General features: G+C 33.4%; 1 long non-coding RNA gene across 1 annotated transcript; it reads right to left on the bottom strand.

The window, feature by feature from the left end:
• Positions 1-775: 775 nt before the first annotated feature.
• On the bottom strand, positions 776-21723 carry LOC145271470 (uncharacterized). Its single transcript, XR_013865891.1, has 2 exons — positions 21421-21723; positions 776-1183 (listed from the first exon to the last, which is right to left on the bottom strand). It is a non-coding gene; the product is annotated as an uncharacterized LOC145271470 (long non-coding RNA).
• Positions 21724-22587: the final 864 nt, after the last annotated feature.

Here is a 22587-nt window from a genome sequence, read left to right as displayed (position 1 = left end):
ATGAATCCTAATAATACGAATAACCAATCCTTATCTCAAAAATTCAGAAACGTCAAATGAAAGAAACAACAATATACATATACAACACAAGCATAGGTTTCACAATACAATATATATCCAGCGTGAATTTTTCAATTTAAATTTAATTCGTATTTGGATTCATCAGACTACTGGGTAGAGGTCGTAAGTAATCTGCAGTTGTATTTTTCAGTCGGCTACACTGAGGATTGAACCTTCAACCTTCAGTAGAATATAACTTTTTACAATTGATTTTTCCAAGTACTCTAACCACTGCACCATGGTTCCCTGTGGATTATTTAGGGCCTCTATCCAGTCATGGCTGATGGGACAAGAGCACGCTTGCCCCATGAAGTAAATAAAGGGTTCCGCTCCAAATTCCATCCAAATTCCCGAGTTCAACAAGATACACCTGAAGAATAAAATTGTGAGTTCATTTTACTGGACATTCAAAGTGACACTGAAAGCACAACACCGTTCTATTTTAGAGATAGGGTTAGGGTTAGATCAACGTAGATACAAAAATTCAACATCGTACCCCGAAATTCTATTCAAATTCCCGAGTTCAACAAGATACACCTGAAGAAGGTCGGAGGTTATATCAACCGAAACGTTGTGAAAATCACACTCAAGATGAGAACAGTAGTCCAAAGAATCCTAATAATACGAATAACCAATCCTTATGTAAAAAATTCAGGAATGTTAAATTTAATTATATTTCCGAGTAAACAACCACAGCAGACTTCATAAGAATGTATTTTTTTCCTCCGGTGTGTGATCTCACGTTTAATTAAAGTTGATGAATTCCATTTGTCATAGGAATATATCTTTCTCATTGATAGGAATTAATATTGAGTCTTTTCATTGTAGTTGTCGAGTTCGTATATCATTCAAACATGATTTTACTAAAGCAATCAACAATTATATTTTTGTATCATAGTTTGTTTTGAAAAATGGTGCATTAAATTTGACATTTGTTTAAATAAGATAATTGCATTCAAGAGTTGTAAATTTTTTTCAAATATGGCCAAAGTTTTCTCTAATGGCAGAATCCAGAGAAATATTTCTTTGCTACAAATTTCGGTTTTATTTTCCATAGAAAATATCTATGCTTATAGTAAATCCCAAAGAAACTAATGATTCTTCAAAATTTTGACCGCAATCTCTGCAAAAAAAAAATAATTAAAATTAAAATTTCATTATTTGAATATGCATTTTTGATTGCATTTACAACAATGTAGAATTTTTATCCTTTTATATATATAGTGGAAGTGTCTGTCCGTCTGTTTGCGTGTGTGTCTGTCTGTGTACATTATTCTACACAATAACTCTGTCAATTTTCAGTCTACAGAGTCGACATTTGATATACAGGGTAGTGAGATTTGGGAAGGAATTCGGCCAGAAATTTGACTGCTAAAGGGTCAAAGTTCAACGATTTGACCTTTGAGAACTCTACCAAACTCCTCCTGCGCCAATTTTGAGCCTAAACGGCAAGTGCTCGTATGAGCTCCATTCTCTGGTCCTCCCTCGCCAATCTTTTTCAAAAAACACCCGACTAGTTGAAACCACTGTCAATAATTTTCCCCACTCCCTATTTCTGCCTAAATCAAAACGTAGATTCCATGAACAAACTTCTTTCTTAGAACTGCACACCTGTGAAACTCTGTTTCGCTTGCCTGTTTCCCTCCCGACTTCAACCTGGATGTCTTCAAGTCCAACACAAACAAATTCCTGATGCACCGCCCCCCCCTAAGTAATGACACCTTATCAATTCTCCAATACTATTGCTGCACTATCCCTTTGATTACTGTACACACAATAACCCTTATCCCCGAGTGGCCATTTGGCCTTGGTAAGTGGTGAACTCCATGTAAAAAAAAAAACACTTGCAATTTAAGATATAGGTTCCTTGGACATGGATCTAACTTAACTTGATTTGAGCCCAAAACAACAAATGTTAATGGGTCATAATAGGGGTCAAATTTTAAAAAAAATTGACCTCTGCAGTCTCTACCAAATTACTCAGACAATTTCTGGTCTAAACATTTGAAATTTTACATAAAGGATATTCAGAGATAGGGCAAGCTTTTTAATCGGTTTAGGTCGAAAATTTGAGCTACCAATATATAAATGTATGTATGTATCTATGGTTGCATGTCTGCCTAAAACTGTCGACACAGGTGACGAATTTTCACAAGATCAGTATCGTTTTGAAGCTCGACCCTTCAGACAACAAATACTGAAAAATTGGCTAAAACATTAATATCTCACCTTCAACTGAGCACTTTATACAGAGAGGGGTCGCTTTTTTCACTGGTACTTTCGAAGGTCATCCCCTCTTTTCGATTGTCTAGCCTTAATTTAAACCTACATCACTTCCGGTTTGGCAGTGGTCATAACAGTAAAGACGTCACGTTTTTTTCCCCGTTCTTTTCCTCCTTCATGGTACGGGTTCGAGCCAGCCTTCCTACTACCACTTTTTTTTTGCTCAACACTCACCTCCAAAGACGCAGGCAATGCTGGGCATCCATGCTATATATATATATATATATATATATATATATATATATGTAAAAAAGAAGGAAAATGTAAAAAAGAAGGAAAATAGAATGAATGATCAAATTAAAAAAGAAGGAAAACAGAATTAATTAGGCACCGCCAAAACTGGGGGGAGGGCAGATACATCTGCCTTACTTTAATGCCAGGTTTATTTATGGTATCTTTTATATTTAATAAAAACCTTTCCCAATATTTGCTGATGAGGGAACCTTGTTTGATAAAAAACTATATGTAATAATTATTGTCCGTAACTTGATGTCTACCACAATAAAAACATTGTTTTCCGAAACGATCGTACAAATAATTGATTTTGTTGTTGTTCCTTCTTATGAAACGGATTTTTAATTTAATTATAATTTGATTTTTAAATTATCAATCACATTACTAAATATATATATATATATATATATATATATATATATATAACTTGAGTTCCTTCAGCTATAATCAAAAATGAAACCAAAACTTATTAAAAATTTTCGGTAAAATTATTTATTACAAGAAATGGAAGGTTATAACAATTAAACGACAGTCACTCAGAAGAAAAAAAGCAGTAAGCGTGACACACAAAATAACACACACACTATCGTATTAATATTTAAATAATTCCAAAAATAGTTAGCATAAGAACAACTGCAGAATCGCCGATGTACAGATTGTGTTATAAATGGAAGAAACATTAGTGCCTATCCTATCTCAACATCACTATAAAAAATGTGGACCAAGTAAAGATTACATACCCCGTAGCAGAAGCCAAAGATTGTCAACCATTTCAAGTGGCACCGGTTGTTTGACCTTGACATTGCCGTTGGTTGTTTGTAAACACGTCAAATAGCAAACTGGGTCAAATGTTCTCGAGCAAGATTTTTCAAAAATATGTTTACAAAACTTTTAAAGATTTAAAAGAAAAAATATATTTTTACAAAACATTTTCTTTAGTATTAAACATTTACAAAACTTTTGTCTGACGTGTTTACAAACAACCACTGACAATGTCAAGGTCGAACAACTGGTGCCGCTTGAAATGATTGACAATCTTTGTCTTCTGCTATGGGGTATCTAATCTTTACTTGATCCAAAAATATACAAATTCTATATAATGAGAAGTGAACATGAACCGGAAGTGGTGCAGAAAAACCTCTTTGGGATCATGCCTTAAAACCTGACATAATTTTTCTAAATCAAACATGAGAACTTGCTCAATTATTTACATAGCTTGATCTTTCGATACCGAAGTGGAAGAGAAAGAACATGAAAAAATAAATAAATACGAGAGGCGTGCAATAAGTAATGGCCCTAACCCACTTCCAGTTATCTGATCTAGCTGAAATTTTGCATGTGCAATGATATATATCCCTACGGGTTATGTGGCAAATTACAGCTCTGAACTAATAGTGATTTCTGTTTTACAAGTGTTTGAACTGAGTCAGGTGTGAAATGGAGCTTGTTGAATGTCGAGTAGTGATCCGGTTTTTGCATTTGAAAGGATGCACACAACAGGAGACTTTTGATGAAATGAAAGAAACTTATGGTGATAATGCCCCATCATATGACCTTGTAAAACGCCGGCATTGTGAATTCAAACATGGCTGGAAGTCTGTGGAAACAGCTCCTAGACATGGTCGTCCCCCCTTCTGCCATTGATGAGGCATCTGTCCGTCAAGTTGAGGCTGAGATTTTGGAAGATCGGCGCATTACTATTCGCCAAATAGCCCAAGATGTCAAGATTAGTACAGGGTCTATGGAAACTATCAGTCATGACCATTTGCATATGCATAAGATGTCTGCCAGATAGATTCCCAGGTTGCTCACACCATTCCAGAAGCGAGAATGCGTTGAGTGCTTGAGGATGAATTTGGAGATGTGCCAAGAAGAGGAGTCAAAGTTTTTCAAAAGACTGATTACACAGGATGAAACCTGGGTCCATCACTATGATCCAGAGATCAAAGCCCAGTCAATGCAGTGAAAGCACTTGGACTCACCACCTCCAAAGAAGGCAAGGGTGCAGCCCTCTGCTGGCAAGGTCATGCTCACAGTTTTCTGGGACCAGGATGGAGTAGTGATGACAGATTTCCTGGCAAAGGACACCCCAATTACAGGAGCCTATTATGCTTCACTTTTGAGGAAATTAAGGGAAGCTATCAAAATCAAGAGGCGGGGCAAGATCAGCAAAGATACCCTCCTCCTGCAGGACAACGCTCCGGTCCACAACGTCGTGGTTGGAGAACCAACCTGGGGTGTTCTACAAAAACAGTCTCCAGAGCTGCATCAAACGATGGGAGAAATGCATAACTCTGGGTAGTTCCTATATAGAGAAACTGTGCCAAGTTTCGTTGCTCTACTGCTATGGGAAGTGGGTCAGGGGCATTACTTATTACACGCCCCTCGTATCAAGATCTCAAATGAGAATTAGTTTGACTATAGAAATGTAAATGTGATTTCCAATGCAGTTGGTGGTATGTAAATGTAAGGTAGTAAATTGGTAGCAAGGTAAATGTAGTAATTTGCATACCAATTAGGTTACACACAGGAATGAGGTAATCTGTCTTCTGTTGGAGTGTTTTTCCTAACTTATTCTTAAAGTTTAACCATTTCTTATTTTTTTCCTCTGGGTTTTTATGTAACAGAAATCACATATCGTAGCGGTTTCATTTGGCAGTTTCTATATCTTCAACTGGACTGTTCTTTTTCCAAACTGGTTTATATTCATGGTTCTTACAGTTAATCAGGGTGTATAAACATTATTTTTTAGAATTTGATTTCGTGAAAAATTTGGACCAGATGCATAACATGAATGAGGGTTATTATTTTTTAAAACATTGTCTTATTTTTTTATGGGGATTGTGCTCTCAACTAAAAACAGAATATCCGTGTAACAAAAGACATATATCCGGGCAATTCCTTATCAGAGATTGTCTATCTTTTTTCTTTTACACAGTGATCACCACTTATCAAGGCCCGGAAGCCACTCAGGGATAAGGGTTATTGCAAGTACATTACGTTAGTGTGGAGATTTAATGAAGTGTTTACTTAAAGGGGCGGTTCATTAGGAATTTGTTAACATTGGACTTGAAGACATCCAAGTTGTAGTCCTGTGGGAAGCAGGCAGATGGAACAGAGTTCCACAGGCGTGCAGTTCTAAGAAAGAAGCTTTTTTCATGGAATCCACGTTTTGATTTAGGCACAGATAAAGAGTGGGGGAAATTTTTCACAGTGGATTCGGCTAGACGGGTGTTTTTTGTGAAAGATTGGCGAGGTGGGACCAGAGATTGGAGTTCAGACGAGCACCAGCCATGGAAATAACGATAAAACAAGGATAGGCTCGCAACGTCTCTTCTGTGGGAGAGAGGTTGCAGGGTAGAGAAAAGGGCATCCCCCACTAAGCCACGAAGTCTATTTTGTACTCTGTCAAGGCATGATAGGCTGTTTTTTGCAGCTCCTGCCCAGATATGGCAACAGTATTCCATCTTCTGTTGAAGTATTTTTTCCTAACTTAAAGTTTAACCATTTCATGTATAAACATTATTATTTAGAATTTCAAGATGGTGGGACTCGAGTTCGGGAGAACCGGACTGAATGGGTTGGGACTGAGAATGTTCGAATGCTGTAATTATGACTGGAAGGCTTGGAAGCATACAGATTAGTCACCGTAAATGGCTTAAACATATGAGAAAATTTCTTTTATAATCTTGTTAAAAAAAACTTGTCTAATAGGAACAAGGAAATTGTGTAGCTCAGTTTAATTGTCTCAACTCAAAGAAATTGACCTGATGCTCAAAAAAGGATATAATCTAACGAAAAACATAAAAGTTAAAACTAAAATATAATAATAATAATAATACTAATAATAATAAATAATAATACTAATAAATAATAATTATTATTAATAATTAATACTAAATAAAAATATAAATAATAACAAATAATAATAAAAAATAGAAATTAATAATAATAATTAAAAAAATAATGATGAGATTAAATAATATTAATAATAATAAATAATAATTATTATTATTAATAAATAAAAAATAGTAATAATATTAAATAATAATAGTTATTATTATTTAATATTATACCAATTAATTATTATTGATAACGAGAAAATAAATAAAAATCATAGATCATAATAATAAACATAAATAATAATGATAATAAGCAGTAATAAATAAAAACTAATAATAATAATAATATTAAATAATAATAAATAATAATTATTATTATTAAAAATAATAATAAACAATAAATAACTATTAATAATAGATAATATTAACTGAAAATTAATAATAAATAATAATAATAAAATAATAATAATAAACAATAATCATAATAAAAATAATGATAACAAAATAATAATAAATAATTAATAATAAATAATAATAATTAGTAGTAGTTATAATAATAAAAAATGATAAAATAATAATATTAATAATAATAATTATTATTATTATTAATAAATAATAAATGAAAAAATAATATTAATAATAATGATTATTATTAACAAATAATATTATTAATAATAAATAATAAATTATAATAATTAGTAGTAGCAGAAATAATAATGATAAAACAATACTACTACTACTAATTATTATTATTAATAATAAATAATAATAGATTATTATTATTATTATTATTTATAATATATAATAATTAATGATAAATAATAAATAATAATAATTAATCATAATAATAAATAATAATTATTAATTATAATAATAAATAAATAATAATTATTATTATTAATAACAAATAATTAATAATAACTATCATTATCAATAACAAAAAATAAATAATTATTATTATTAATAATAATAAGTACGAATAAATTATAAAAAATAGTAATAAATAGTTTTATTATTATTATTATTATTATTATTATTATTATTATTAATAATAAATAATAATTATTATTATTTATAATAATAGATAATAATAAAAAATTATAAATAATAATAATAATAATAATTAATAACAAATAGTAATAAATAATAATAGAAATAATAATAATTATTATTAATAATAAATAATAAATAATAATAATAATAATAATAAATGATAAAAAAATAATAAATAATAATTATTATTATTATTAATGATAAATAATAAATGATAAAACATAATAAATAATAATAATTATTATTATTAATAATAAATAATAAATGATAAAACATAATAAATAATAATAATAATTATTATTGTTAATAACTAATAAATAATAATTATTATTAATAATAATAAATAATAAGAAATAATAATAATAATAATTATTATTATTATAACATTAATAATAATTAATATACTAATATACTAATATTATTATTAAAAGCAAATAATAAATAAAAAATAATTATTAATAAATAAAAATAATTAATAAAAAATAATTATTAATAAAAGCTAATAATAAATAAAAATAATAATAAATAATAATAAATGATCAAAAATAGTAATAAATAATAATAATAATAATAATAATAATAATAATAATAATAATAATAATAATAATAATAACAGATAGGAACTTCGAATCTCCTAACTGCATTCTCAGCAATCACTGCCATCCGTAGTTGTTGTCGTCTTACCACGTTTTGACCAATTAAACCTCTGGCACGCTTTGGGTGGGATTGAAACCGCTATCTTCAGACAATGCTCATCTGGAACCGTAGAGATTCAACGTCTCTATCAACTGCGCCACGGGCCCCCAAGAGGCGATCAAGGTTAGATTCTTTGATCTTATAAATCCACGTTTATTTACTATCTGATCTTCCATAGTCGGGTCCGTACCGATTGGTATATACATATATTATTCCTTAATTGGAATTCATTTTTTTTAATTAATATATTAGGACCTTAACAATGATTGCAAAAGTCAACTGTAGAATAATCAAAAGAACTGTGTTAGTCAATAACACACAACAACAACAACAATAATAATAATAATAGCAGCAACACTTACCAAGGGTCCAGCTTATGCACAAGACAGACATCAGATTGAGCTGGACTGAGGGCTTGTATTTATGTACAAGCATATCCAATCAGGTGATTCAGCCAATCACAATCCAAGGAATAGACTGGCCCATGTGTGCACAATGGAATCTCCCATTGTGCCATAAATAGTTCTCCTCTTTCATGAGAAGTAACTTTAGTCTTTGTCAAGTTATCCACAACTTGAACGCTGACCGAAAGTCCACTACACAATCCAACATCAACATGGTCTCTAAATGAGATAGACATTATACCAGTTGTGATAGGAGCAACTGGCTTAGTGAAAAAGAACCTGAAGAAATACTTGGAAGCAATCCCTGGAAAACCAGTCTGTAATGAAATACAGATTATTATATTATTTTGGCGCAGTAGATAGAGACGTTGAATCTCTATGGTTCCAGATGAGCATTGTCTGAAAATAGTGGTTTCAATCCTACCCAAAGCCAGCCAGAGGTTTACTTGGCCAAAACGACAACAACTACGGATGGCAGTAATTGCTGAGAATGCAGTTAAGAGATTCAAAGTTCCTATCCGTCGCGGTTACAACCTGACGAAGGCCTGAGGAATAGTTGGCCGAAACGTCATGAAACAACAACTAATAAAGATGAGAATAATAGTCCGCAATAAATAAATTAACATTTTGGGGTTTGTATTACTATTTACAGAGGTACGAAAAAGTTGTCAAAAAACAAATAAATGTTATCAAAGGCAAGATGAGTTACGTTTCTTACCTAAGTGGATAATTTTTTAGTGTTTTTCTTTAACGTAAGAGCATGCTACCCCCATTTTCGGAATCGGAAATTAGGGTATTTGTTTCCGATTTCAATAGTGATTCCGAGACCCTGGAAAATTCTGATTTTTCCAATTCCTGATCCCGATTCCGATTGATCGTTCCAACACTAATGTATGTGTATATCTATATAATTATAAAACTCAAATGACCTTGTAACGATGTATGTAACCCACTTTCTGGTTTATAACATCTGGTTGCGCATGACTTGCGCACTGAAATATTGACGTTATTATTTCGCAATTATTACTTAACATGGGAAGAGGAGGGTTTAAAATAACTTAAACGTAATACAGAAATGAACAATTTAAAAAAAAAGCAGACAGTATTAACAATTGTTTATTTGGATAATTTAAACGTGAAAAAAAAACAAAAGAACAATTGGGACGCTGAAATATTAAGGTTATTATTTCGAAATTATTATTTAACATGGGAAGAGTGGGGTTTAAAATAACTTAAACGTAATACAGAAATTAACAATTTTAAAAAAAAGCAGATATATCAAAATTTGAATTTAACTATAATAAGTATTATGGTATCTGTTCAGGGCACATTTACCTATAAGTATGGCCAACCACTTATAATTCAGTAACTGTAAAAAAAAATTTTCAAAAATAATCAATTATAATAAACAAAACGACTCATAGAAATCTATTTATATTCTTTTTTTCATTTTAATATACTTTCATAGAAATGTTTCTGTTATGTCAAAAAAAACTATTTTTTTACGTCACAGGTTTTACTGTCATACATTAATTCCATAGCTAAGATACCATACTGACCCAACCAGTCATGGGTAGTCTAGTATATATATATGTATGTGTATATGTGCAGTCGTTTTCTGCTTGAATTTAGTCTTTAAGGTACTTAAGCTTGCTTGATGCATTTTATTTCTATACTAGCAGGCCGTCCAGCGTATCCCTGTCATAAAATATGCATAAATATAATATTTTAATTCATGAATGAAGCTGAGATATGTACGAGCGAGTATTATGTTTTTTTCTAAACAGTTCACTTCTTGTAAGTAAAAAATACTGGAGCTGAGATAAAAACTAAAACCTAAATACAGTTAATCAAGAACGATAGCCATTACGCCAGCTTGACACGATCTTTTAAAAATGTATTCAAATCTACTTATTCTTAACATAAGGAATCTGTCATGTGACAAATTCACACATGCGCCTTCATGAAACACTTGACAAATAGATAAAAATCCGATGACCCAATATACTAATTTTTTAATTTTGAGCCTTTAGCAGCTCTTTTGTCGGATAACAATCGTCTAACAAGTTTTCTGCATGTCTGATTATCCTATATACCAAACTTCAAGTTTTTTTGTTTTGTTTTTTTTACACAGGCATCACCACATTATCAAGGCCAAGAGGCCACTGCAAGGATAAGGGTTAAAGAGTGTACAGTAGAAATTGGAAAATATAGTAATCATTAGTAATGAAAATTTGGTAAATTTGATAACTTATATAGAACGGCTCATCAAGAACTTATTTACGTTAGACTTAAACACAACCATATTGTAGTCAGCCGGAAAGCAGGAAAATGGAAGACAATTCCACAGGTGTGCAGTTCTAAGAAAGAAGCTTTGTTCATGGAATCTACGTTTAGATTTAGGCACAGATAAAGAGTGGGGGAATTATTGATAGTGTGTACAGCTACACGAGTGTTTCTTGTGAAAGTTTGGCGAGGGGGGACCATAGATTGAAGCTCAGTCGAACACTTTCCATGAAAATAACGATACATCAGAGACAAACTTGCAACATCTCTTCTGTGAGATAGAGGTTGCAAGGAAGAGAAAAGGACATCTCCTACGAGGCTACGAAGTCTATTTTGAACTCTATCAAGGCAGGACAAGTCCTTTCTAGCAGCTCCTGCCCAGATGTGGCAACAGTATTCTATCCTTGGACATACCTGGCTCTTATATAGATAGAGAATAGTATCAGCAGTGAGATATTTACCGGATCGATAGAAAGATCCCACCATTTTTCCAGCGGCCTTGGCAACAGATTTGATGCACGTGTTCCATTTAAGATCAGGAGTAATGGTCAAGCCCAGAAGCTTGTCAAAACTTGAGGCCTCCTGAAGACGAGAGCCATTCATTTCAGTTGATGCCAGATGTGGATCAGAATTTTGTGAATTAAAGATTCATTAAGGTTGAGAATAGTCCCAACACACACACATTCTCACTTTTATAAACATGTAGATAATTAATGTAAACTAACATATAACAGAATTATTCTTTAAGATTAATATTATTATTTACTAGCGAGGGGTACCTGGCGTTGCCCGGGTGTTTGTAGGTGTGTGTGAAAAAAAAAGCCTGGACGACGCGCAGTTGGAAAATAGTAAAGTGTGAAAAAAAAACAGGTGCCGGTGAAAAAAAAAGCCTGGACGACGCACAGTTGGAAAATAGTAAAGTGTGAAAAAAAAAAAAGCCTGGACGACGCACAGTTGGAAAATAGTAAAGTGTGAAAAAAAAACAGGTGCCGGTGAAAAAAAAAGCCTGGACGACGCGCAGTTGGAAAATAGTAAAGTGTGAAAAAAAAACAGGTGCCGGTGAAAAAAAAAGCCTGGACGACGCGCAGTTGGAAAATAGTAAAGTGTGAAAAAAAAAGCCTGGACGACGCACAGTTGGAAAATAGTAAAGTGTGAAAAAAAAACAGGTGCGCGTTTTTGATTGACGTGACGGCGATAGCTATTCAGCAGTTAGCATTTTGTGCGGGACAGTTTTTAATGAGGTCAATAAATCGGTTTGTTTGTTTTTAAAAACCCGCTCCCCCATCTGATATGACGAAGTCGACATTGACCAAACGTTACTTACTGGCTTTGGGCCTGTGATTAGAGTCGAGTTTCGCTTTTTGTTTATACCAAAAACCGAATGTAACGCGTGCCGATGCGGGAAATGTTGAATAATAAACGTTTGAAAGTCAATAAAATTAAATAAACAGGCGAGCTCCGTGGTTAACTGTGAGATATTACAATTTATAGATGATATAAAAAGTTTTAAGAAGTTGTGAAGCGAGCGAGCGAGCGCTTCTCTGAAAGAAGTCTTTTGTGGACATTGAGGAAAAGCGTACATACGTATATACATACATTTTCGCTTTTATATATAGAGATTATTATTATTAATAAAAATTATTTATTATTTGTTATTAATAATAATTATTATTTATTATTTGTTATAAATAATAATAATAATAATAATAATAATATGACGAAGGCCAGAGGAATGGTTGGTCAAAACGTCGTGAAACAACTAATAAAGATGAGAATAATAGTCCGCAATAAAATAAATTAATATAAATAATACTCATCTCAATAATGAATTCCAATTAAAAATAATATATAAACCCCAAAATGTTTATGCCTTTGCACGTACCTAATGAAACGCAATACGTTTTAATAGTTGACTCATGTTTTTTAATAGTTGTTGCGTTTTGTAAACATTGTTACATTTCAAAAAAGTAGTCACACCTTATAAACCGAAACAACTATCAAAACGTGAGTTAAAAGGTTGTTATTTTTTTTTTTTTTACAAAGGAGTCACCGCTTATCAAGTCCCGGAAGCCACTCAAGGATAAAGATTAATAAGCGTACACTGGTCAATGGGACAATGTCATAATAATTGTTAGCAGTGGAAATTTGGTAAATTGGATTACTTAAGGGGAATGGCTCATCAAGAACTTGTTTAAGTTGAAAGTTTGGCGAGGAGGGACCATAGATTGGAGCTCAGACGAGCACTTGCCATGAAAATAGCGATAAAGCAGTGAGATATCTACTGGGTCGATAGAAGAATCCCACCATTTACCCAGCGATCTTGGCAACAGATTTGATGTACATGTTCCATTTCATAACAGGAGTAACGATCAAGCCCAGGAGCTTGTCAAAACATGGAGCCTCCTCAACATGAGAGCTATTCATTTCAATTGATGCAAGATGGGGATTAGAATGTTGATGATGTAAAGATAGAAGCTTGGTTTTAGATGCATTAAAAGTAACCATCCACTTCTTCCCCATTGTACCATATGCTCAACATCAGAGGAGAGAGAATCAGAGAGAACTTGGTCGTTTACGGTCTTTGATGTGCTACCATAGATTGTAGTGTCGTCAGCATAAATGTCTATGAATCATGTAAGGATGTGATTTGGAAGATCATTACTGTAGATTAGGAAGAGAGTTGGACCCAGTATGGACCCCTGAGGGACACCAGCATTAATACTCTGAGCTTCTGATTTCTGCCCATTAACCACTACTCTTATGAACCTATCAGACAAAAATGATTTAATAATTGAGAAGACATTTCCAGCTATACCGTAACTGGAGATCTTGTGAAGTAGACCTTTATGCCATACTCTATCAAAGGCCTTTGATATGTCAAGAGAAACTGCCCTAGAAAGGACGGCTCCATCAAGAGATTCACTAATTCTATGAGATATAACCATAAGCACATCTGCAGTAGATCTAGCAGAACGGAATCCATATTGCATGTCACTAAGAAGTTTATTTTTGCTGAGGTGGTTGACTACTTCTCTAACACAGATTCCAGTAACTTACGCATGACGCACGTTTCATTTCATGCATCCGAATGTTGCATTTTTCATTTGCCAAATGACATCACATCTTTTTCAGCCATGTTTTTCTTTTTTTCACATGGGCATAACAACTTATCAAGGTCCAGAGACCACTCGAGGATAAGGGTTAAGAGTGTACAGTAGTCAATTGGACAAGATAGTAATCGTTAGTAATGGAAATTCTGTAAATTTGTAAACTTAAGTCGAACGGCTCATCAAGAACTTGTTTACATTGGACTTGAAGACGACCATATTGTAGTCAATCAGAAAGCAGGAAAACGGAAGACAATTTCACAGGCGTGCAGTTCTAAGAAAGAAGCTTTGCTCATGGAATCTATGTTTAGGTTTAGGCACAGATATAGAATGGGGGAAATTATTGATAGTGTTTACAGCTAGACGAGTGTTTCTCGTGAAAGATTGGAGCTCAGACGAACACTTCCCATGGAAATAATGATAAATAACGAAAAGTTTGCAACGTCTCTTCTATGGAAGAGAGGTTTTAGGGAAGAGAAAAGGGAATCCCCCACTAGGCTACGAAGTCTATATTGTACTCTGTCAAGGACGGATAGGCTGTTTTTAGCAGCGCCTGCCCAGATGTGGCAGCAGTACTCCATCCTTGGACGTACTTAGCTTTTATACAGATAAAGAATTGCATCAGTAGTGAGATATCTGCTGGAGTGGTAGAAGGATCCCACCATCTTTCCCAGCGTCCCTGGTAACAGATTTGATGTACGTGTTCCATTTCAGATCAGGAGTAAAGGTCAAACCCAGAAACTTATCAAAACATGGAGCCTCTCCAAGACGAGAGCCACTCATTTCAATTGATGCCAGATGGGGATCAGAGCATTGATGATGTAAAGATAGAAGCTTGGTTTTGGATGAATTAAAAGTGACCAGCAACCTCTTCCCCCATTGTACCACGTGCTCAAGATCAGAGGAGAGAGAATTAGAGAGAACTTTGTCATTTACGGCCTTTGATGTGTTGCCATAGATGGTTTTGTCATCAGCATAGATGTCAATGAATGATTTAAGTATGAGTTTTGGGAGATCATTGATGTAGATCAGGAAGAGAGTTGGACCCAGGATGGACCCCTGGGGGACTCCAGCATTAATACGGTGAGCCTCTGATTTCTGCCCATCAACCACTACTCTTATGAACCTATCAGAGAGAAATAATTTAATGATGGAGAAAACATTTCCAGAAATACTGTAGCTGGAAATCTTGTGAAGTAGGCGCATATGCCATACCTTATCGAAGGCCTTCGATATGTCAAGAGCAATTGCCCTGGAAAGGAAACCTTTGTCAAGAGATTCACTAATCCTATGTGATATAACCGTTAGCACATCTGCTGTAGATCTTGCATAGCGGAAACCATATTGCATGTCACCAAGAAGGTTGTTTCTGTTGAGGTGGTTGACTATTTCTCTATTTAATATGGATTCCAACAACTTACTCATGACACACAGAAGACTTATTGGTCTGTACTGAGAGGGAGATGACTTTTCACCTAAATTCTTAAATACAGGGCATACTGATGAGGTTTTCCAGTGTGTTGGAAAGAACTTCTCCTTAAGGCAATGCTTAAACAGCTTTGTAAGTATGGGGGCAAGTTCTGGTTGGAGCTTTTTCAGCACTATAACTGGAATGCCGTCAGGGCCAGTTGCTTTACTGGAATCCAAGTTCTTGATTACCTTGGCGCCCTCACGATGTATGTTGCATAGCGTGTTGTCTGTTATAGGAGGAAATACAGGGAGTTGACTGTCATTGTCGCATAGGGTAGAATTAGCTGCAAAGTTCTTGGCAAATAGTCTGGCCTTGTCTGATGCTGACGAGATGACCTCAGGTCCATTGATGATAGTTGGGATAGAACACACACTTCTGTTCAAGATCCTGTTTGCTATTTGCCAGAACTGGTGGGAACCAAGCTGCTGCTCAGCTACTTTGGATTTATAGCTCTCTTGCATGTTTTATTACTCTTTTACAGTGGTTGCTGACAGTCCTGAAAGCAGCTTTAGTCTCAGTCCATCTATTATGTTGGTAGCTATGGAAAAAGTGATTTCTGTACGTGATGGCAGCAGCACATTCAGGGGAGAACCATGGCTGGCTTTTAGGTTTTTCTTGGAATTTTTTGGATGGTATGAATCGGTCTATACCTATGATTAACCATTCGGTCAGGTCTGATACTATAGAGGACACATCCTTTTTAAACATGGAATGCAGAGGTAGGTCGATATGAATGTACGGAAGCTATCCCAGTCAGCCATAGAGTATCGATATACAGTACGGTGGAGAGGTACGTCAGAAGACTTATTACATTTCATTTTTATCTTAACTGCTACAACAGAGTGGTCGGAGGATCCCAGAGGAGATAGAATGGAACATGAACACAGCTCAAGGGAAGTTGTGAGGAAAAGGTCTAGAAGGCTTGCATATTGACCGGGTGTATCGGGTACATGGGTGGGTTCGTGAACAATCTGAGTGAAGTCATAGGCAATGGCAAAATCATGACAAAACCTTACCACATCATCGGTTTTATTTGAGTGGCTCAGCCATTCCACATTATGGACATTGAAGTCACCGGAAATGTGAATGTTAGCCGAAGAATGAGCAGACAGGATGTGGTCAATTTTCTCGGATATGCTCTTAAAGATAGTAACTCCACTGTTGTGGGGGCGATAGAGGGGAAATATAAATGCAGTGGTGTAAGCTAGTGCAACCCGAAAGCACATATAAGGTAAATTAGGGTCTTCTCTGGAGATATTCCTACCACATGGAAAGCCATCTTTGATGTAGGCACATATTCCATGCCCATGGCGATCTTGAGGGTCAGATTTAGATGTTAAGTTGAAGTATCCATTAATTATGAATTCGTCTAGAGAAGTGATTCGCCCTATGCCAGTTTCACTTAGAAAGAATATGTCCGGTTTCGTCTCCTATAATTGTTTCAACCTATGGAAGGTTGGAACGTAGATCCCTGATGTTGGAGAAGGAGACCTGGTAGAGGGGTTTACGTTGGTGGATGGGGTTCTAGGTTTATTTGTGTTTCTTTTTTGGAGATTGAGGTTTTTGGGCTTGTGGAGCAGGTCGGTAGACTTGATTGAAGCAGGACAGAGAGGGAAAATAAGAGAGAAAAAGACAAGAATTTTTTTTTTTGTGGCACATAAGGTAAAGCCGTAACAATTACCCACTAGTATGGCATCGAGAGGCCCTACCAGAAACTACTGTATGGTCCAGAATCCATTCACCAAATGGCAATACAGCAACCCCGGTACTTTGCACCTGCTGATAGGACAGCCTCCTTAGTGGTTAATCCAAGGTTCGGTCCCTGACTATCAGGCGGGTAACATCAGCCCAGATGAAACGTTTACCTCCAGCAACCTTACTAGTGACATGACCACAAGGATAGACATAGAAACAGAAATTTTCCGACATCTCAGGCTACTCTTTACAAAGTACTACCGACCTAGAAAGCAGCTTTTTCTTCACCCTTTGTCAGAAAAATCACTCATTGGAAATGGGGACTGAAGGACAAAAAAGGAGAAGCGAGAGTTACTGGAGCTGCCGATAACACATCGACATGCATTATCTACTCTCCATTGAAAAAAAATAAAAAATAAATAAATAAACTAAAATAAAAAATAAAATAAAAAAGGTGAGAAGGACTTATTAATATCTACGTAGTATAAGTCCTTTACCCATTCCCGGCTTAGGATAGTACTTGAAGATAGTCTCCCTTCCCATGTTAATGCATGGATACTTTTTGCCTTTATCTAGGTCGAGCTGGGATATTAAACCGTTCCAGCTCCACCCCATAATAAATATGCTATAATGGAACTTTTATCAAATTGAAAAAGTCTGGTTATTTTTAACTCGTTTAAAAAGCTGGTTAAGAAGTAATACCTTTGGGGTTATGTATTAACTTTAGCTAGAAGTAATGTATACTTTAGAGAAGAAATAAATTAAAAAAAGAAAAAAAAAAAGCCACGTGTTTTTGAGTTCAGATAATATGCAAATATAACTTGGGAAATGTTCAGTTTCATGGGAGACATTTTTTTTTTCTTTTTTTTTTTCGTTTTAAATATAAGAAAAAAATATTGGTTAATAATAGTATTTTTGACAAAAAAGATTTAGGAGAAAGATAAGAACACAAGACAAATATTCAGGATTAGAGTCAAACCTGTAATAAGGAAAAATAAAAAAAAAACTAGACATGTTAGTTTTTTTAGATTAATAGGCTGCAAAAGTTACGAACAGAAAAGTTTCTTAGCTTATGACCCTAGTATTCGACTTGGCTTGGAGGTGATAGCTTAAAGAGGACGAGTGCCAGCCAGTCGGTCAGTCTGTTTTTATGCCGATATTTAAAGGTTGGGTGGTGGTGGGAGGGGAGGGGTCTTGGTGAGTTTTGTATTTTTATTTATTTCTTTTAAATTCAACATTGAATTATCTATCTAATGCCAGAATGTTCAACCACCCCATAATAAATATGCTATAATGGAACTTTTATCAAATTGAAAAAGTCTGGTTATTTTTAACTCGTTTTAAAGAAGATGGAGATGGAATGTCGGCGCTTTACATGGAGTTATCTCCTCATGGCTAGGTGTATCAGAAATCGCCATTAAAAATGCGTGATAAGAATTTGAACAATTCAACTTACTATCTTTCGAATCTTATAACTACTTGAAAAATGTAATTCAAACACTATTTTTTTTTCAATTAAAAGAGCAAAGACCAAAAAATTTAAAAAATGACCGGTTTAATAGCAAATTATGTAATATTTGTGTTTTTAAATCGGTTTTCTTTAAAAAAGATTTAAAGAAAATCAACGAAATTTTACTTACTTCGATTATAAAAAATATATATAAATTCCAAAAATTACTTATCTATAAAAAATACTATTCAATGGATACTTCCATTGTTCATTGTTAAGAATTTATCCATATTTATACTTTTATTCCATGTCCTTTTTAAATAAAATACTTTTTTTAAACAAGGATTAAAAAAAAATGCGAACTCAGATGTTTTTCACTGTTTAAATAAAAGGAGACAAATTTCTGATTTTCTTTGTGTTTATCTTCCAGTGGCTTCAAAGGGCCACAATTAATGTCTCTTTCTATTGCGTGCTGTAAACCAAAATTAGTATTTTGGTGCATCCGTACTTAAAAAATGAACACATTCACTTATAAGATTTTGCCTTTATAAAAACCCACTCGACTGATTTTTTTTATTCTCTTAAAGAAATACATGAATTTTTGATTTAATACATTTTAATTCTTCTTTATCGAGTGAATTTTTTTTTAATATCTAAAAAAAAAGAAAACATTGACTGAAATAGAAAAAATTGTCGTCAGCGTCCAATATGTACTTGACAATCTAAGCATAAGATATGCTTCCACTTAAAAAAAAAAAATGAAGATCAACGTGGTTTGAAAAAAAAAGGTTTTACATTTTGGACTTTACAGGTAAATTTCCAAAAAACACTTCTTTTTTTGTTGTTTTGAATTAGAATATTTTATTTATTGATCTTTTATCTTCAATTTGTGATATATAAAACTTTGGTGAGTAAATTAATTATTAAAATTTTAATAGGCATTTCAAAATGGGGGTGGGGTGAATTAAAAAAAAAACGTTTGTCTAAAATATAATATTTGGTTTATTGGAAAGAGCATAAAATTTCACATTGAACCTGAAAATATCGTAAAAATTGCACCAATAGAAAAATTTTGATAGATTTTTAAATTTTAAAAATTGAAAAATATTTAACTCGTAAAATTCAATTGATTTCATTACATAAAAAAAAAAAATCTGCATGATGGTGCGCCGGCACTTTGTAAGCACGGTTTTTAAAAAAAATAATATTTCTATTATTTTTTAAACAACTTTAATAGTTTATTTTGGAAGTATAATCCATAAAGAAAATAAACAACCCACTTTAAAAAGAGAAATTACGAGTTTTTTTTAAATATTTTACTCGCAGTATTGTGTTAGGGGTGTCTAAAATTTCCTCCCAAATTCTGATACACCTACCCCATATGGCGTGTTCAAAAGTTCCATGATGGCTGACTTTAATGCGATCTCATAATGGAGAGGGGGTGTCGGCGCTTTACATGGAGTTATCTCCCCGTGGCGTTCATAAACTCCAAACAAAAATTTAAAAAAAAACACGATATCTGTCTTCAACGCCCTCTCATAAAAACGTGTTTTTCCGCTGTAAAAAAAAATTTTTGAAAAAATACTCGATCAAATTAAATTAAATTTTTTTCGGAGATCTTCAGTCCAAAAACGGATACGTACAATATAAACCTTTTTTCGATATTTTCATTTTTAATGTGTTGATTAAACTGTACAAGTGCCAATAATTTTAATGAAACGTTTTTTTGGATTAAAGCAACTTTGAAGGGTCAACAACAAATTAATTTAAATGAAACTGAAAAATCATTATCTAGTTTAATTTTTTGTTATTTTTATTTCATGCATTGCATCATCAGTCATCCCTCGGTTTTTAATAACAGGTACACGAAAAAAAAATGGCGTCTACATCTTCGGCGATAAACTGTAGAAGTACCGTAATCATTATTGAGTTTAATTTTTTGTTTTTTAATTTATGTTTTCGGTCATAGTTTAAAATACTTATTCCTCCCTTCTATTTTGACGACAGGTGCCCGAAATAATGGCGTCTCCGTTTTCGGCGACTGTAGAAGTAGGTGCATCAGAATTTTTATTGGAATTTTTGACACCCCTAACACGAAACTGCGAATAAAATATAAAAAAACCCGTAATTTCTCTTTTAAAAGTGGGTTGTTTATTTTCTTTATGGATTATACTTTCAAAATAAACTATTAAAGTTGTATAAAAAGTAATAGAAATATTTTTTTTTTAAAAAAACAGTAATGAATTTTACGAACTCAATATTTTTCAATTTTTAAACTTTAAAAATCTATCAAAATTTTTCTATTGATTCTATTTTTACGATATTTTCAGGGTCAATGTGAAATTTTATGCTCTTTCCAATAAACCGAATATAATATTTTAGACAAACGTTTTTTTTTTTTTTTAAATTCACGCCCCCCCCCCATTTTCAAGTGTCTATTAAAAAGTAAATAATTAATTTACTCACCAAAGTTTTATATATCACAAATTGAAGAGAAAAGGTCAATAAATAATATATTCAAATTTAAAACAAAAAAGTAGTGTTTTTTAGAAATTTACCTGTAAAGTCCGAAGTTTAAAACCTTTTTTTTTTTTTTAAACACGTTGTTTTCTGTTTTTTGTTGTTGTTTTTTTTTAATGAAACCTTGGTCCTTGCTCCTTTAACTGAAAAAAAAATTAGGGCTTGAATTACATTTTTCGAGGAGTTATAAGCTTCGAAAGATAGCGGGTGGAATTATTCAATAGTTTTCACGAAATTTCTGGCACTGAGTGCTACTGTAGAAGTACCGCAATTTTTTTTTTTTTTTTTTTTTTAGGAAAATAGTAGGAAAAAGGCTTACCGTTAATTTCAGTCGTCAAAATACAGAAGACAAAGAAGAGCTAAAAAAAATAACAAACAAAAAACCAACAAAAAAACTGATGATTTCTTTGTTTGTTTTTTGTTGTGTTGTTATTGTTGTTTTTTATTTTGTCTTCAAAGCAGGAAATTTTGTAGATTTGTTGGGATTTTATAAAGTTTCTGTTTTACGTATCAAAATTATTAAGAAATAACACGCATGAAGATATAAAGTAATCAAATTTTTTAAAATGAAACACACGATTCAAACGTACTTTTTAAACCAACAATAAATGTAGGTCATCGTAACCCGGTGTAATCAGTTTTTAATTCCTTCTGAAAAAACAGTAAAAATAAAAATGAAATTTTTTTTTCTGGTTTTATTTCGGTCTTAGGGTCTAATAATGTTTTATATAAAACTAGCCTGGGTTCCCGGCGTTGCCCGAGTGTTTGGACGTGTGTGAGGAGCAAAAAAAAAAAAAAAATGGTAGTAGACAGGCAGGCTCGAACCCATACCGCAAAGGAAAAAAAAAAAAAAACGTGAAAAAAAAAAAAAAAAAAAAAAACGTGAAAAAAAAAAAAAAAAAAAAAAAAAACGTGAAAAAAAAAAAAAAAAAAAAAAAAACGTGACGTCTTTGCTCTTGCGCCCATCGCCAAACCGGAAGTGACGAATGTTTAAATCAAGGATAGTCAATCGAAAAGAGGGTAAGACTTTCGAAAATAGCGACGAAAAAAAGTGACCCCCCCCTCTTTGTAGAAAAGTGTACAGTTGAGGATGAAAGAATTCATGTTTTCAGCCAATTTTTCGATATTTGTCGTCCGAAGGGCCGAGCTTCAAAATGAAATTAATCTTGTGAAAATCCGTCGTCTCTGTCGAAAGTTTTAGACGCAAATGACGCAAACATGAGCGCAACTAGCAGCATGTGCCAGATGATTACCTCCATGAACCCTCTATAGTCCAGCACATCATGTGATGACTGGGTCTAAGCTGTTGTGTCCTGAACACCTACCAGGCCAAACCCTGGAAGTTCCAAAGCCTTTATTGCTATTCAAGCTCATATTTGCATCAGTCTTCATTGAGTGTCCGTTTGCCGTTTCAGGCTACAGCTAGCCTTTTTGTTATCGAGATACACACGGATTGCAAAATGTGTATTCCATTGCATATCAAGTA

The sequence above is a fragment of the Euprymna scolopes genome, chromosome 46 (genome assembly GCF_053919585.1).
Source record: "Euprymna scolopes isolate OS-2025 chromosome 46, ASM5391958v1, whole genome shotgun sequence".
In the NCBI taxonomy this organism is placed as follows: Eukaryota; Metazoa; Mollusca; class Cephalopoda; order Sepiida; family Sepiolidae; genus Euprymna; species Euprymna scolopes.
The sequence above is the reverse complement of the archived record's forward strand: the minus strand, read 5'-3'. Positions and strand labels throughout refer to the sequence as shown.